The sequence below is a fragment of the Sapajus apella genome, unplaced genomic scaffold, assembly GCF_009761245.1.
Source record: "Sapajus apella isolate SASKATOON/1434 unplaced genomic scaffold, GSC_monkey_1.0 scaffold135, whole genome shotgun sequence".
In the NCBI taxonomy this organism is placed as follows: Eukaryota; Metazoa; Chordata; class Mammalia; order Primates; family Cebidae; genus Sapajus; species Sapajus apella.
Window position 1 is genome coordinate 729,325 of NW_022437075.1, and position 6,229 is coordinate 735,553.

At 45.3% G+C, this 6,229-nt stretch overlaps 2 pseudogenes; both read right to left on the minus strand.

The window, feature by feature from the left end:
• The window catches only part of LOC116539995, a 10,682-nt pseudogene continuing 4,453 nt past the window's right edge, over positions 1-6,229 (minus strand).
• Positions 3,022-6,229, minus strand: part of LOC116539997 — a 19,251-nt pseudogene continuing 16,043 nt past the window's right edge.

Consider the following 6,229-nt stretch of genomic DNA (forward strand, 5'->3'; position numbering starts at 1 on the left):
AAGGCTAGTCAAATGAAGCAGTGGGAGTGGAAAAGGAACGAAGAAATCTGTAACTGCTTGTGATCAATTAGTTGTAAACACCACTGCACCCTGACCAGCATCATTTTCTTAAAAAAACATTCAAGGATTTGTCATGATGGATGGGCTTTCATTGGGTGTTAATTCTACAAACAGCACCTTCAATTTAAACTGTCAATTAAAGTTGTTAAGCTTTAGGAAGTGGTGGAGCTTGGAAAGTTATGAGATTACAGATTTCCTAAAAGTCCGTTAGAAAAACCACAGGATGGAAAAACAACAATAAGCCATTCCACAAAGAAGGCTTCAGAAGTCCCTGCTGGCCCAGGGAAAGATACCTGTAGTGTCCAATATTGCCGTGAAAATGATCTGCTTTCAAAGGCAGAGAGTTTAAAGGGAGGGTGGGGTGAGACTGGTGGAGACAGTGGCTCTTCCCATCTCCACCTCGGTTTTAGGTAGGGTTTTTAATTTATCCCAAGGACGTCTCTCAACTTGGAGAATAATTCAGCCCTCAACAGCGCCTCAAATCTGCTGTGGCTTTGCAAATCACCAGCAAGAGTGTTTAATGTGTAATAGATAAAAATTCATCCAGCCGGGCATGGTGGCTCATGCCTGCAATCCAAGCACTTTGGAGGCCAAGGTGGGCGGATCACCTGAGGTCGGGAGTTCAAGACCAGCCTGACCAACATGGTGAAACCCTGTCTTAAAATTTAAAAAAAAAAATTCATCGAAAAAAATTAAAATATTCTTGAAACTCCCCCAACACCAGTTCCTAAAGTTAACCTACCACTTGTGCTATCAATATTTGACCATGTACTTAATTAGAAACCTAGATGCAAAAGACTGAAACAGAATCGTTACCACAAAATGAAAACAAAATTAATAACTTACAGTTTATGGCATATAGTTTAGGTAAACACACATGAGGAGGAAGGGGAAGAAGAAATGGAGGTGTCGGAAGCAAAGCTGAGTGGCAGAACACATTCAGTCAAGGCAGATGTCTATACAGAGTGTAGCGGAACTTTAGGAAAAGCTCCATATGGATTCATTTGCACATGTCTGGAGGCGCCAGATCCCTCCATGGCAGTTCCAAAAACAGGGAGCTAAGGGAGGAGGCCATTCCTGTCCTTCCAGTTTTAGAAACTCCACATCGAAGACAATAGTGGCATGTGGTGGGATGATGCCTGGGTGTCCAGTGGCACCATACGCATAATCTAGAGACATAGTTTGGCTTTCTGACCCACACTCATCTGGGCAACTGTTTCTTCTCAGCCTCAGATCACCTCCTGCTTGCCTAACATAAACTTAAAGGCTTGTTTCTGTCCCAGAAGGAATCAAATTTATTTCCATCTTCAAGGATCCCAGTGTAATGCACCATGCACATCTGGCCATGCTTCGGGAAGGTGCGCCAGTCTCCTGGAGAGATGCTTTCCCACCAGCGGAGGCAGCGCACGCTGGGTGGGCGGGCAGCGCAGAGGGCGGCAGGGACCTGCAGCGACCTGGCGGTGGTTCCACAGCTCTGCCTAGTCCCTCGGCCTTTTTTATTTTTTCTTTTGAGACAGAGCCTCACTCTCTTGCCCAGGCTGCAGTGCAATGGTGCGGCTAACTGCTACCTCTGCCTCCCAGGTTCAAGTGATTCTCCTGCCTCAGCCTCCCCAGTAGCCGGAATTATAGATGTGTGCTGCCATGCCTGGCTAATATATATATATATATATATATTTTTTTTTTTTTTTTTTAATGGAGACTAGGTTTCACCATGTTGGCCAGATCTCAAACTCCTCGCCTCAGCTGCCTCAGCCTCCCAAAGTGCTAGGATTATAGGTGTGAGCCACTTCACCTGGCCTATATAGGCATTCTTTTTTTTGTTTGTTTGTTTTTTGTTTTTTTTGTTAAGATGGGGTTTCACCATATTGGTCAGGCTGGTCTCGAACTCCTGACATCAGGTGATCCGCCCACCTCAGCCTCCCAAAGTGCTGGGATTACAGGCGTGAGCCACCGCGCCCGGCTTATAGGCGTTCTTAATAGATTTCTGTAGTTTGCTTTTTACCACTATTTTTCTGATGTAATATTAATTACTCATGCAGAACAAACCCTGTTATCACCTGAGAAAAATGATAATCACTTCCCAGCACAATTATGTGAACTCAAGAATTTAACATATGGTTGGGCATGGTGGTTCACACCTGTAATCCCAGCACTTTGGGAAGCTGAGGCTGGCAGATCACCTGAGGTTGGGAGTTCCAGACCAGCCTGAGCAACATTGAGAAACCCCGTCTCTACTGAAAATACAAAATTAGCCTGGCGTGGTGGCGAATGCCTGTAATCCCAGCTACTCAGGAGGCTGAGGCAGGAGAATTGCTTTAACTCAAGAGGCGGAGGTTGCAGTGAGGCAAAATCATGCCACTGCACTCCAGCCTGGACAACAAGAGGGAAAGTCCGTCTCAAGATAATAATAATTTAACATACTCCAGTGTCTTCAGGTGGAAAGCTCCACCTTTGAATACTACCACCATTACTATTAACAAGCTATTTAATTGTTCTTTTTGTGAGGCTGATGTGTAATTCCTAAAAGGGACTATATGTAAGTTAGAATAGGAAGTGACCAATACCAAGAGGATAAAAGTGTTACTCAAAGAATTGGGCACAAGAATTGATGGTACATGCAGGAGAGTTGTTTTCTGTGGGAACCACAGAGATGTAGTTTTTTTTTTTTGCTGTTGTTTGTTTTTTAGACAGAGTCTCACTCTTGTTGCCCAGGCTAGAATGTAATGGCACGATCTTGGCTCACTGCAACCTCTGCCTCCCAGGTTCAAGCGATTCTCCTGCCTCAGCCTCCTGAGTAGCTGGGACTACAGGCACACGTCACCATGCCCAGCTAATTTTTTGTATTTTTAGTAGAAACGGTTTATTAAAGATAACTAATTAATAAAATTAAAAAAAATAAAAAGACCACCGTGTTTCACTATGTTGGCCAGGCTGGTCTCAAACTCCTGACCTCAGGTGATCCACCTGCCCAGTCTCCCAAAGTGCTAGGATTACAGTTATGAGTCACCACAGCCGGCCAGTGCGATGTAGTTTTCTAATTTTGCTTTATGGGGGCACAACTCTCTCTATCTTCTGTAAGCCAAAAAGAATCTGAGACAGGTCTCAGTCAATTTAGAGGTTATTTTGCCAAGGTTGAGGATGTTACAGGGGAAAAAGAGACACAAGTTACAGTAAAATCTGTGGCCTGTACTTTTTCCAAAGAGTTTTGAGGACTTCATCATTCAAAGAGGAAAGAGTGAGTAGCAGGGGAAAGGGGGAGAAAAAAAAGGAGGGGGTAGGGTAGACAATGAGGTGAGTAGTTACATTCTTTTGAGTCTTTGATTATTGCTCACTGAATCTTTGTTTTTTGTTTGTTTGTTTTTGTTTTTTTTAGAGGCAGAGACTCGCTCTGTCATCAGGCTAGAGTATGGTGGCGCGATTTCGGCTTACTGTAATCTCTGCCTCCCAGGTTCAAGCAATTCCCCTGCTTCAGCCTCCCAAGTAGCTAGGACTGCAGGCACATCCCAACACGCCTGGCTAATTTTTCTATTTTTAGTAGAGACAGGGTTTCACCATGTTGACCAGGAAGGTCTCCTTGCTCTCTTGACCTTGTGATCCACCGGCATAGGCCTCTCAAAGTGCTGGGATTACAGGCATGAGCCATCACTCCTGCCGGAATCCACCTTTTATAAGTTAAAGGAGAAGGTAAAAGAATAATTATGCATTCCCTTTGGCATTAGTAGATCTGCGTTTTACATAAGATAAAGTAAAGGTAGCATAGAGAAAGAAGTTAAATATGCCTTTGCTTTGGGGCGGGCCCAAGGATAATTTCTAGTCTTGTCTCTGTCCAACACACGTGAAGAAGATAAGCTGTTACAGTTACATTGTCAAGGAAGATTCAACATAACTATTTTACAGTTAGTTATAGGGGACTACCTATCCTAAGAGTTTGGGACCTCGTGAGCGATTTTTGAGGGAGGCCACCTGTGGTGATATGTGGCCTTCTATAATTTCAGCCATTTGTTTGGAAAAAGGCAGATTGTTTTTTTTTTTCTCCTGGCTCAGTTCACAAGCTTAACTTTTCCTTTGGCCTAGTGAGTTTGAGGGTGCCAAGATTTTATTTCTTTTTCACACTTCTTGTTATGGCCCTATCTGAGTAGTTCTCCATTGTTCCTGAGAAACAAGGACTGAGAAAACCGACTTTAATCCTTCAGATTGTGATTGAAACTGTCTTTGTGGCTGGGTGTGATGTCTCATGCCTGTAATCCAAGCACTTTGGAGGCCAAGGGGGGGCGGATCACCTGAGGTCGGGAGTTCAAGACCAGCCTGACCAACATGGTGAAACCCTGTCTTAAAAAAAAAAAAAAAAAAGAGCTGGGCGTGGTAGCTCACGCCTGTAATCCCAGCACTTTGGGAGGCCGAGATGGGTGGATCACCTGAGGTCAGGAGTTCGAGACCAGCCTGGCCAACATGGTGACACCCCATCTCTTAAAAAAAAAAAAAAGAAACTGTCTTTGCAAAAATTCTTTTTTTTTTTTTTTTCCGAGACGGAGTTTCACTCATGTTACCCAGGCTGGAGTGCAATGGCGCGATCTCGGCTCACCGCAACCTCCGCCTCCTAGGTTCAGCCAATTCTCCTGCCTCAGCCTCCTGAGTAGCTGGGATTACAGGCAGGCGCCACCATTCCCAGCTAATTTTTTGTATTTTAGTAGAGATGGGGTTTCACCATGTTGACCAGGATGGTCTGGATCTCTTGACCTCGTGATCCACCCACCTCGGCCTCCCAAAGTGCTGGGATTACAGGCTTGAGCCACCACGCCCGGCCTGCAAAAATTCTAACAGTGAGAAAATTATTGTTCATTCCTGGATGTAGGGTGAATTAACTTTGGTAGAAACTTAGTTTATAGTTTAACTTTGAAACAAAGATGATAATGTCAGGAACGTTTGAACCAGAGCAACTCCATCTTGAGTCACGGCTAGGAAAAATGAAGCTGGGATTTCCTGCGCTGCATTCCCAGAAAGTTAGGTATTCCTAGACTCTTGGTGTTTCTGGTTAAGGGAACAGATTGAAAATGTTTACTAAACAGGCCCAGACTTAAGAGTGTCCTGATATTCGGTCATCTTGAGAACAGAAGTATTCCTAATTTTGTTTTTTTGTTTTTTTTTTTGAGACGGAGTTTCACTCTTGTTACCCAGGCTGGAGTGCAATGGCGCGATCTCGGCTCACCGCAACCTCCGCCTCCTGGGTTCAGGCAATTCTCCTGCCTCAGCCTCCTGAGTAGCTGGGATTACAGGCACGTGCCACCATGCCCAGCTAATTTTTTGTATTTTTAGTAGAGACGGGGTTTCACCATGTTGACCAGGATGGTCTCAATCTCTTGACCTCATGATCCACCCGCCTCGGCCTCCCAAAGTGCTGGGATTACAGGCTTGAGCCACCGCGCCCGGCCCTAATTTTGTTTTAAAGATAATAATAGGCCGGGCCAGGCACAGTGGCTCATGCCTGTAATTCCAGCACTTTGGGAGGCCAAGGCAGTTGGATCACGAGGCTAGGAGTTCAAGACCAGTCTGACCAAGATGGTGAAACCCTGTCTCTACTTAAAAAATACAAAAATTAGCCAGGTGTGGTGGCGGGTGCCTGTAATCCCAGCTACTCAAGAGGCTGAGAGAGGAGAATCGCTTGAATCAGGGAGGTGGGGGTTGCAGTGAGCCCAGATCATGCCACCGTATCCAGCCTGGGCTACGGAGCAAGACTCTGTGTCAAAAAAAAAAAAAAAAAAAAAAAAGAATAATAGCCCGAGTGCAGTGGCTCACATCCACAATCCCAGCACTTTGGGAGGCCCAGGCAGGCAGACAGGTCACAAATTCAGGAGTTTGAAACCAGCCTGACCAACCAACATGGTGAAATCCCATCTCTACTAAAAATACAAAAATTGGCCAGGTGTGGTGGCTCATGCCTGTAATCCAAGCACTTTGGAGGCCAAGGCGGGCGGATCACCTGAGATTGGGAGTTCAAGACCAGCCTGACCAACATGGTGAGACCCCGTCTTAAAAAATAAATAAATAGGCCAGGTGCTGTGGCTCACACCTGTAGTCCTGGCACTTTGGGAGGCCGAAGTGGGTGGATCACCTGAGGTCAGGAGTCAAGACCAGCCTGGCCATCATGGTGAAACCCCATCTTTAAAAAAAA